Source organism: Oryx dammah, unplaced genomic scaffold, assembly GCF_014754425.2.
Source record: "Oryx dammah isolate SB20612 unplaced genomic scaffold, SCBI_Odam_1.1 HiC_scaffold_25, whole genome shotgun sequence".
NCBI lineage: Eukaryota > Metazoa > Chordata > Mammalia > Artiodactyla > Bovidae > Oryx > Oryx dammah.
Genome location: NW_024070209.1, coordinates 15,116,702 through 15,128,920, shown reverse-complemented (window position 1 = coordinate 15,128,920; position 12,219 = coordinate 15,116,702). Strand labels below are relative to the sequence as shown.

The window sequence follows — 12,219 nt, the reverse complement described above, 5'->3', positions numbered from 1 at the left end:
AGCCCTCACACAGCAACAAAGACCCAGCACAGCCATAGATAAAAATAAATAAATCAATTTTTTTAAAAAAGAAGAGGTGAACATGCTCTGCTGGCATGTGAACCCTCCACGAAAGGCATCAAAGAGAGACGACTTCATGATACTGGGGGCGTCATTCAGCTCCCTGTTTTCACACTCCCTTGTTCCAGCTGTCACCACTGTGACCATTTGTTAGAGCAGAACCTTTAAATCACCTCCACTCAACAGGAGTGAACAGTATGTTTTCCCTTTTTAAAAAATGCTTTGCTCAGGGAGCCTGGGATTGCTGAAAAATTTACAAAAGAAGGAAGACTGTACAATTTAACAGGCATTGTTAAACACCTGCCTCTTAATCAAACTACACTTTGCCTCACAGATAAAATCTGCCAACACAAGACCTATCTGCTTCCAGACAGTCCATTCACTTTAGAAACTACAGACCATCCTCAATACACAGCTTGGGCATTAGTCCCATGCATCCACAATTCAGATTCACCTTGTCACAAGCTAACTCAGGACCTGTTACAACATCTTACCCAATCCCCCCACCCGTGTCCAATTCTGATTAATTTCAACAGACAGCAAGAAGCAGGGTGTTAGCTCTACTTTCCATCCTCATACAAATAGCTTCACATAAACAGCAGTGGGGTCACCAAACATGCCAAGAAAGCCATGGAGTAGCTAGAGGGTAAAGCTACCCAGGAAGCCAGCCTCTGGTAGCTAAAAGGGTAGATCACACCCTGCCTACCTTGAGTGGCTGGCAATCTGAAAGTTTGTGTATTTTATTTTCAACATATCTGTAATTCTTGGGCAGTCTACATTTTGTGAGATTTTTTTAAAAGACAGCTGTGTTTCTCAAGGTATCTTTGGATGCCATCTCTTTTGCGGTTTTGATACAGCACAGGTTATTTAGATCTTTTAGGCCTAGTCTGAAAATGAAACTAGAATTCATAAAACAGATTCTATGGGAAAACAGTTCTAAGTTCTAAACAGTCAAAATAAAAATGAAGTTTTCAAATATAATTCATGTAATTCCTTTATTCATAGATAATACAATAGCTATTAATGTATCTAACTGTAATTCTATATTCAATAAATTGATTTTTCAATACATTTCAATATCTTTTATATTCTCTCTCTCTATATATATATATGTATTCAGCCAAACTGTGCATAACAGACTGTACCAACAGCAGGATTTTTACTACCTTAGAGGGTAGCTGAAGGCATTTCTTTTGGCAGCATGGCACTGAAATTTTATATCCACACTCTCTCACTTCTGCTTTAAACTGTTGAGTGGATTCTGCAGTCTGCAATTAAATAATAACCATTACAGTAACTGGGTACAGAAGTGATTACAGTCAATACACTCCTGAAAGAAGTGAAACTCTGTGCCTGGTGATCTGATCTGGTTAGATTTGAAAACAACGGGGATCCAGTGATTATGACAGGGTTTAACATCAGTAGTCCATGACATCCGGTGATGAAGAGGCTGCTTAAATTATATCCACAATGATTTGGAGTGAAGAACCTATCTAATCAAGGCTTTCGTGGTTTCGGTGACAGGACACTGTGAGGGAGCACAGGACTGTTCCTAAGTGCGCTGGAAGCACAAAAAAGAAAACGACACTCAGGGTTTTAAATCCACAAGGTCAGAGAGCCAGGCGATTTCCTGAAAGAATTCCTTTTCCCAATAGCTGCCAAGCTGGTATAGCCAAAAGTCAGATGCAAGGGCTGCTCTTGTAGGATTGTTGAATTATGATACAGAGTGAATTCAGTTTCACGAGTTCTATATAAAAGTCAGGGCATTTGATGGGGTTAACCAAATATGCTTTGTTGTTGTTCGGTCGCTCAGTTGTGTCTGACTCTCTGCAATCCCATGGACTGCAGCACACCAGGTTTCCCTGTCCTTTGCTATGTCCCAGAGTGTGCTCAAACTCATGTCCATTGAGTCGATAATGCCATCCGCCATCTCATCTTCTGTCACCCCCTTCTCCTCCTGCCTTCCGTCTTTAGCCATTCATTTTGTTTCCTCTATTGCCTCTTGGCTTTTGATCATTTAATTTTCATGACTGCTCTAGGGCTACTCATGTGCATCTTTAATTTATCTAAGTTCATTTAGACTTAATATTGTATCATCTCACCTTTCTCATGTCACAAGCTGCCTTCCTAAATTTCTATTCCACAGAAACAATGAGAGATAAAAGACTGCTATTGTTTTAAGCCACTGTTTTTGATGTGGTTTGTTACACACCAATGATAATTTTAAGTTGTTTAAAGCAAGAGGGTTACTCTAACATCAGTTATTTCATCATGGCCAGGAGAAGGGGCCACTGATTACAAAAGAGCCAGACCCAAGAATTTAAGTGGGGACATTTGGAATGACTCAGACAAGAGAAAAACTCCTAACTATGGAGTTTCCTACACCAGCAGATGCAATCCTCCTCTGTGTGATAAGACAGGTGCCACCTGTCTTACTTACCTGCTTAAGGACAATGTAACAACTATACCTCAGGGAGTTACCTTGCAAGAGCATGCCAATTCTCCTAATATCTAGCAACGCCCCCCACCCCACACTGTCGCCAAGCTTACAGACATATACACAAAAAGAACTGCAAGGTTTTGTTACTTTCTAGAGAGAAAACCTGGAGACCATGGGAAAAAGATTGTAAGGGGGCTAGACCATAGACAAAGAGGATCGTAATTTTAAATCAGCTGAATTTAGATAATCATCAGAAGATTTTGATTGACAGTGCTTGAGTAGCTGGGGATGGTTCCAAACTATTTGCTCAACTGTTTGACTAAAATCTAGACACAAACACAGCCAAAAATAAAGTTGAGATGACAAAAATGCCTTGGTGTAATATGAAGAGAGAATCCAACAACTCAGAAGAAAAGGCTGTTGTTAATTTATCATTTGTTACTTGTTCACTCACCCTACCTGTGTCCTCATGAGGGTCAAGGGGTTATTTCTTTCACTCTGACTTGGAGAAATACACTGTACATGAGAGTACCAGCATTTTGAAAAGTGCTATAGCAGATGTCCAGTGTAAGCTGAGAGGTGAAGCTGAGAGGTCCTTCTGTTGAAATAAGCTTCCTGATTTCAATGGGAATGATTAAAGCCAAGGTAGTAGAGACTAACTCATAGCACTGAACCTCTAGCTGAAAGATGACCATTTTTCTTTGTAACAGGCACAGCCAGAATGGTAGGTAGAATGGTTAGACTTGCATGGATCAAAGGTGATGACCAACTGATCATGAAGGTTTTGAACCATACTAGATAAACAGCCAACTAAGGACAAACTTGATCTTTATAAGACTTTTAAAAAACAAAAAAAATCTAGGTTTGGAAACCAGATGTTTGACCTGAATAACCTCTAAAACACTGACCTTCACCCAATTCGTATCCCTGAGTCATTTCACAGACTCAGAGTCTTTTATAAACATACAAATAAATAATAAGTAAGCAACCCAATACTAGTGAAAAAGGACCCTGTGATAATGTAAGAAGTATATATCATAATTCTTCATCCCTAGTCTTCCCCAAAAGGTAATTATAATCACTGACCAGGTAATTGTATCTTGAGGAAAAAGAAATACCTCCTCTTTTCAGGGTTGATTGGCTCTTGGTTACATTAATTCCTGAGGACTCAGATTATCACCATGATGATTTAGGAGGTTTATGGGAGTTAGTCCATCCCACTGTAGCCCTAGTAAGTTCTGAACCCACCCAGTAGTTACTAGTTGAATACAGAGGTGAAATTATATACATCCAGCAAGAAGCAGAGCCCACAGTGAGGGCTACTTTGGAATAAAGGGCCAAGTGAAAGCCTTTGAAACTTTTTCTTCTCATTAAAAGAGAAATTCCAAACATATATATATCTATGTAAACTACAGAAATGTGTGCCACTACCAAAAACTTGAGAAACACTGCAAAGAGTGTGTGTTTGCACGTGTGTGCGATTTAATCTGTCCATTTAAATTGAGAACAAAGACGGGTCCTGGGAAATGTCATAGATTATTATAAACAAAATGTAATGGTGCCCTAATTATAGCTACCGTTTCATTTTACTGGAGTAAATCATCACAGTCCTTGACATATGCCAAGCAGGGACTGATATCAGCAAATACGCTTTTCTCTACCCAAAACCCAGACAACATCAAATGCGGTGGGCTTGACGCAGCACAGAAAGAAGTGGACTTTCCCTATCTCTCCTCAGAATTACACGGACTTATAGTGTAATTCAGTCTGCATGGACCTTGACTGTCTCACCATCCCATTAGACCTTAACAGTCTTGATGACATGCTACTAAAACACAAGAAACTAAAAAATTATGTGCTGATGTCAACCAAAATCCAATTGGAAATTACACACTCTTAACACTGTAACTTGTTATTAGGAAAATTTTCAGTTTGTAAAAATTTATTTGATACATTCCCTATAAGGAACTCATCTATTAAAATAACATATGTAAAATAAATGTTTGTATTTTAGGTTTATTATTTCTAGTTATTTTTGTTCTTACATCCTCTCAGAATGCTTCACTATCTGAACCTCTTTTGAAGAAGCTATAGTTTTCCCTCAAATCAGAAATTATTTATTACCTACGTAACATAATCTCTAAAATACTCTGGGCCTGGGAATTCTCTGGCAGTCCAGTAAATTTGATCCCTTGTTGGGGAACTAAGATCTCACATGCCAAGCAGTGTAGTCAAAAAAAGATAAATAAATACAATACAATGCAATACTCTGGACCTATTAGAATTAGGCACTTTCCAAATATGTAAACTTTCAAGTAAAAGGGTTAAACCACTGCACAATCATATGTACTGGATTATGCTATGTACTTGCTTAATCTGGGAACTATATTTCCTAAAATCTCTTTTCCTTCTGATTTCATGTTAGAGTCGGTGAGAAGGGAAACTTGCTAAGGATTTGAATGGCAGAAGTAAAGCAACAAACATCCTTTACTCTTGGAAGGTTGTCACGGATAAGTGCATGTCAGTCGCTCAGTCGTGTTTGACTCTTTGCGACCCTAAGGACTGTAGCCTGCCAGGCTCCTGCTGTCCATGGAATTCTCCAGGCAAGAATACCGGAGTGAGTTGCCATTTCCTTCTCCAGGGGATCTTCCCAAGCCAGGGATCGAAGCAAGATCTCCGGCACTGAAGGGAGATTCTTAACCATCTGAGCCACCAGGGAAGGCCAGATCCAACAACTTTCCACAGATCTCTCCACAAGTTCCTGATATATCCTCCCATTTCAATGGCTGGACATTCCTGCCTTCTCAGATTTCCCTGTAAGTTCTGACTTACTTGTGCCAATGCTTCAAGTAGATGGTAAGTGATTCTTTCCCTGATCCTCTTACTCCCTCTTTTACACCTTCACTGCCCTTCCCACAATCATGTGAGAAGAACTTAATTCTTTTAGCAAACCTCTTGTTCCCCAAAATACTCAAAGTGGCTCTGCTTTCATAATCAAAGCCTCAATATTAGATGATCTTTTTATTCATTTTTGTCTTTTAAGTGCCTTAAGTGTCCTTCCATCTGATAGTGATTCATGGATTAGTTTTATTCAGCACATTATTAAATGTATTATCTCATTTAATCTCTATAATAATTCTGAGAGGTAGATAATAACATCCACATTTTTAAGACAAAGAAATACAAGTTTAGACTCCTTGATCAACTGGTAAGTCCCAAACCAAAAGATAACAGCTGAAAAACAGGACCTTGATTTCAGGTTCAATACTTTTCCCATTTCACATCAGTAAAAATGGTGGTGCAAGGATCTCTAAAAATTCCTTGCACCTGAAAAGCAGTAAGAAGACTGGCAAAATGTTAGAATCAACTTTTTCAGAACTCTGGAAATTAATCAAAGATTTGAAATAATCAAGAGAGTGTTTATGCAAGAAAATGATCAAGTCTTATTAAGGAAAGCAAGCTTGTGTTGTTTTAATACGCACCATTCCTATTCCCTCTTCTCCAGCTCTGCACTGGCCTTGAAAACCAACAGCATGTTAGCATGGTGAAAATTAACAGCCAGGCAGCCACCAGAAGCAACAAAATGGATTTGGAGCGCCTATGAAGTCTCATTCTCAGAAAACAGTCTGGTGGTTACCTGAAGAGCCCACTTGCAAAGCTGTCTTTATTTAACCTAACTCTGAACTTGTCCAGTGACAAAACCTTGTCAAAGACAATTAGAGACATTTAATTAATCTTGCAGCTGCCTGAGGTGGTAAATAACACCTGGGGCAAACAATAGGCTAATCAAAACACTTAAAAGGAAAATAAGGGAATGAGATATAAAAAAGGGCTTTGAAAAACTCCAACATATTGGTGGGAATCTAGGAGTCCATGCATATGTGGCGCTGTGCACATGCTCAGAAAACATATGAGGCCTATGCTCTTACCTTAGGCTGACCTTGAGGCTTTGCACAAGCAGTTAATGAATGTTAAGGCAGAAGTGTTAATTGCCTATGTGTTGAAAGCATGCCCCAACACACAGACACACCCCAAATAAAAAGGAAGACAACACATAATGTTAACCAAAGAGAGCTGGAGTGCCTACACGAAGACAAAATACACTTAAGACAAAACTTGTTACTAGAAGGAAGAAAGGCGTATTTTCATGATACCATTCCTTCAAGAAGATACAACAGTTACAAGTCTATATTCACCTAACAACACAGCCCCAAGTTATATGAAGCAAAAATGGACAGACCTGAAGGGAAAAAAATAGCTGGAGACTGCAATATTCAACTTTCAATAATGAATAGAACTATACAGAAGATAGAGATAGAAGACTTGAACAATGCTATAAACCAACTGGATCCACCAGACATGTAAAGAAAACTCTGTCCTGTAACAGCAGAATACACAGTCTTCTCAAGTGCACAGAGAACATTCTCCAGGAGATATACTACATGGTAAGTCACAAAACAAGTCTCAGTAAATTTGAAAGTGTTGTTGTTGTTCAGTTGCTCAGCTATATCCAACTCTTTGCAACCTCATGGACTGCAGTACACCAGGCTTCCCTGTCCTTCACCATCTCCCAGAGTTCACTCAAACTTGTGTTCAATCTGTCACCCTCTTCTCCTCCTGCCGTCAGTCTTTCCCAGCATCAGGGTCTTTTCTAATGAGTCTGCTCTTTGCATCAAGGACGAAGTATTGGAGCTTCAGCTTCAGCATCAGTCCTTCCAATGAATATTCAGGGTTGATTTTCTTTAGGACTGAGTGGTTTGATCTCCTTGCAGTCCAAGGGACTCTCAAGAGTCTTCTCCAACACCACAGTTCAACAGCATCAATTCTTTGGCACTCAGCCTTCTTTATGGTCCAACTCTCACATCTGTGCATGACTAATGGAAAAACCATAGCTTTGACAAGATGGACATTTGTTGGCATAGTAATGTCTCTGCTTTTTAATACACTGTCTAGGTTTGTCATAGATTTTCTTCTGAGGAGTAAGCCTCTTTTAATTTCATGACTGCAGTTACCACCTGCAGTGATTTCGGAGCCCAAGAAAATGAAGTCTATCACTGTTCCCATTGTTTCGCCATCTATTTGCCATGAAATGATAGGACCAGATGTCATGATCTTAAGTTTTGTGAATGTTCAGTTTTAAGCCAAACTTTTCACTCTGTTCTTTCACCTTCATCAAGAAGCTCTTTAATTTCTCTTCACTTTCTGCCATAAGAATGGTGTCATCTGCATATCTAAGGTTATGGATATTTCTCCCAGCTACCGCTTCATCCAGCCTGGCATTTCACACAACGCACTCTGGATATAGGTCTGTATAGTCAAAGCTATGGTTTTTCCAGTAGTCATGTATGGACCTGAGAGTTGGACCATAAAGAAGGCTGGGTGCCAAAGAACTGATGCTTTTGAACTATGGTGAGAGAGTCCCTTGGACTGCAAGGAGATCAAACCAGTCAGTCCTAAAGGAAATCAATCCTGAATACTCATTGGAAGGACTGATGCTAAAGTTGAAGGTCCAATCTTTTGGCCACCTGATATGAACAGCCAGCTCACTGGAAAAGACCCTGATGCTGGGAAAGAGAAAGCAGGAGAAGGGGACGACAGAGGATGAGGTGGTTGGATGGCATCACAGACTCAACTGAAATGAGTTTGAGTAACCTCTGGGATATGGTGAAGGATAGGGAAGCCTGGTGTGCTACAGTCCCCGGGGTCACAAAGAGTTGGACATGACTGAACAAGGGAACAACAACTCTGCATATATGTTAAATAAGCAGGGTGACAATATACAGCCTTGACATACACCTTGTGTGCAACCAGGACCCAGGGAAAGGTGCAGTGACTTCCACAAAAGACTGAGCCAGACACGCCTTTGAGTGTTTGAGTGTTTCGTGCAAAGGCATGGTCATCAGTGGCCTGCCGCTGGGACAGCGGCTCTAGCAGCAGCAGACCTGGGTGGCGCGGCATGTGGCCTAAGTTTTCTTGGAGGAAGTCACCATTAGCCCCGCAATAGAGCCGCCAGCCAGGCGACTCACAAACTGGAGAACAATTACACCAAAGAAGTTCTCACACTGTTGCTGAAGTTCTCGGCCCCACAACAGATTTCCCAACCTGGGGATCCGGCAAAGGGACTGAGAACCCCCCAGGGCATTTGACTTTGAAGGTCAGTGGGATTTGATTACAGAACTTCCACAGGACTGGGAAACAGGGACTCTTGGAGGGCACAAACAAAACCTTGTGTGCACCAGGACCCAGGAGAAAGGAACAGTGACCCCACAAGAGACTTGAGCCAGGCTTGCCAGAGGGCCTCTGGCAGAGGCATGGGTCAACAGTGGCCTGCCACAGGGTCAGGGGCACTGACTGCAGCAGTCCTGGGAGGTGTGGCATGCTGGCATTAAGTCCTTTTGGAGGAGGTCACCCGTACCCCCTACCATTGTTTGGCCTCAGGTCAAATTACAGGCAGGGAACACAGCCCTACCCATCAGCAGAAAATTGGAATTAAGATTTCCTGAGAATGGCCTTGCCCACTAGAGCAAGACCCAGTTTTCCCCATAGCCAGTCCCTCACATCAGGAAGCTTCCACAAACCTCTTATCCTCATCCATCAGAGGTAAGACAGAATGAAAACCACAATCTGCAAGTGTAGAAGTCATACAAAGTATATTCTCCAACTACAGTGGGATAAAATTAGAAATCATAACAAACAAATTTGAGAAATTCACAAATATGTGGGAATTAAACAATATACTGTCAAGTAAACAATAAGGCAAAAAAGAAATCACAGGGAAACTGAAAACACTTTGAGATAAATGTAAACAAAACTACAGTATGCCAAAACTTATGGAATGCAGTAAAAATGGTTCTTAGAGGAAAGCTTATAATTATAAATGTCTATATATTAATAACAAATATTAATTCTGGGTATTTTATCTACTGGAAGATGGCTCCAGAGGGCCAGAGTGGGACAGTTTCCTACAGAAGCTAAGAAACACTAAAGCAGTGACATAGCTTTGTCTAAATTTGTTTGTTTTTTCCTCACAGTCCTATCCCATAGTTTGTGCATGCTAAATAGCTTCATTCATGTCTGACTCTTTGTGACCCTATGGACCAAAGCCCACCAGGCTCCTCTGTCCATTGGATTCTCTAGGCAAGAATACTGGAGTAGGTTGCTATGCCCTCCTCTAAGGGATCTTCCTGATTCAGAGACTGAACCCACGTCTCTTGTGTCTCCTGCACTGGCAGATGGGTTCTTTACCACTAGCGCCACCTGGGAAGCCCTCCCAACCCAGGGATTGAACCCAGGTCTCCAGTGTTGAGGGTGGGTTCTTTACCAGCTAAGCCACCAAGGAAGCCCAAGTTAGTTGTTCAGTCATGTCTGATTCTTTGTGACTCCGTGGACTGTAGTCCCCCAGGGTCTTCTGTCCATGGGATTTCCCAAGCAAAAATACTGGAGTGGGTTGCCATTTCCTACTCCAGGGGATCTTCCTGACCCAGGGATTGAACCCAGATCTCCTGCATTACAGACAGATTCTTTACTGTCTGAGCCATCAGGGAAGACACAGTTTCTTCAGCTATGTCAACTATTTCTCCTTAAGAGTTGATACCTCTTGGTCCTGCCAACAAACCTAGCTTCCTCAAGGTCAATGCTTGCAGGCAATGTATTTCCTTTCTTCAGTTAGTCACATTGCATTCCCCAGTCTTCCTCACTTTCTCCAAAATGTTCTATTTTCTCTTCCCTCCTCATTTACCCAGTCAATTTATATAATTACCAAATAAAGAATGACAAAGATGTGCCCAGTGAACATAAAGCACAAGGGCTTCTGAAATCACTTCTCCAATATCGAAATGTAGGTAGGGAGAAATTTTCACAGAATGTGAAAAACTTTGGTATTTCTGACTATGGGTTGCGACTTCCCTACTGGAAAACACAGATGTATGTTCTTACATGATATAAGAAATTTCTCATCTTAACATCTATTAAGTAGGATAAAAATATATTCCCAAACATTCAAAGGCATACTTGAAATGGCAAATGGCTACAAAGAACCTGGGGTGCCTATAGGAACCTGCAAATCTGAAGATCATTCCCACACAAACATATGTCTCTTACATATATCTACTTTATTTTGTAATTCCACACAACTATTAATAATTATTAATCTTCATATAACTTTATAGCAATGACTACACACAGTGAATCTCAGCATAAAATAAAGTCAGCCAACATTATTAATTATGGCTAGAATAATATGTTCCTTACTTTATCAGGAAAATCTGTGGTGTTTAGAGCAAGCGTTACACACAAAGATGCCCAGAAATTCTTGCCAATTATTGAGAATGAATAAAGTAAGCTGGCAATTGAACATACAAAGGAACAAGCCACTCCTCGACTCTACCCAGTTAGCACAATAATGTGGGAATCTGGCCCAATGTTTCCACATCATTTGATTTTTTTAAGAGAAGCCAAGAAATCTAGATTTTTAGATGATATCACCTGAATGTGCTTACTCTGATTTTTTTTTTCAAAGCACTATGTCAGTCAAACAAAATACCTCTTGCAACTTAAGATTTAGAAAATTAAACTCCCACCCTACAGTGGACATCATTTGCTCTTTTTCCTGCTCAGCATCCATTTTCTGATCTGATGATTACAGAATTACTCTTCCCTGAACAGAAACAGAGGGGAGTGAAAAAGTTGGCTTAAAGCTCAACATTCAGAAAACGAAGATCATGGCATCTGGTCCCATCACTTCATGGCAAATAGATGGGCTAACAGTGGAAACAGTGTCAGACTTTATTTTGGGGGGCTCCCAAATCACTGCAGATGGTGACTGCAGCCATGAAGTTAAAAGACGCTTACTCCTTAGAAGGAAAGTTATGACCAACCTAGACAGCATATTCAAAAGCAGAGACATAACTTTGCCAACAAAGGTCCGTCTAGTCAAGGCTATGGTTTTTCCAGTGGTCATGTATGAATGTGAGAGTTGGACTGTGAAGAAGGCAGAGCACTGAAGAATTGATGCTTTTGAACTGTGGTGTTGGAGAAGACTCTTCAGAGTCCCCTGGACTGCAAGGAGATCCAACCGATCCATTCTAAAGGAGATAGGTCCTGGGATTTCTTTGGAAGGAATGATGCTAAAGCTGAAACTCCAGTACTTTGGCCACTTCATGCGAAGAGCTGACTCATTGGAAAAGACTCTGATGCTGGGAGGGATTGGGGGCAGAAGGAAGAGGGGACGACAGAGGATGAGATGGCTGGATGGCATCACTGACTTGATGGACGTGAGTCTGAGTGAACTCCAGGAGTTGGTGATGGACAGGGAGGCCTGACGTGCTATGATTCATGGGGTCACAAAGAGTTGGACACGACTGAGCGACTGAACTGAACTGAACTGAACAGAAACCATTCCATGTAGTACAGAGGCAGGGCCTATCAGAGGCCAGGTCACATTCCTCAGGCTGTTCAGAACTTTTCTGTGAGAACCATGGAATTGACTTGAGTCCACCAGGATTACTAAACTCGAGCTTTCAGGGGCCTTCTTGGCTGGCTCTTGGAGAAATGACACCATCTCAGCCCCTGGATACAACTATCATTATTAGTCAACTAGAAGTTTCAGTTGCATGAGCTTATAAATTCCTTTTTTTGCCTAAGCTAGTATATGTTGGATCTCTTACAACCAAAACCGTCCTAACACGTCCCTAGAAAATTCTGTTGCATAATTCATTCTA

General features: G+C 41.0%; 1 protein-coding gene across 2 annotated transcripts in view; it reads right to left on the bottom strand.

The window, feature by feature from the left end:
- The window catches only part of TTC27 (tetratricopeptide repeat domain 27), a 172,277-nt gene that overhangs the window by 59,409 nt on the left and 100,649 nt on the right, over positions 1-12,219 (bottom strand). The gene's annotated exons all lie outside the window — the stretch shown is intronic.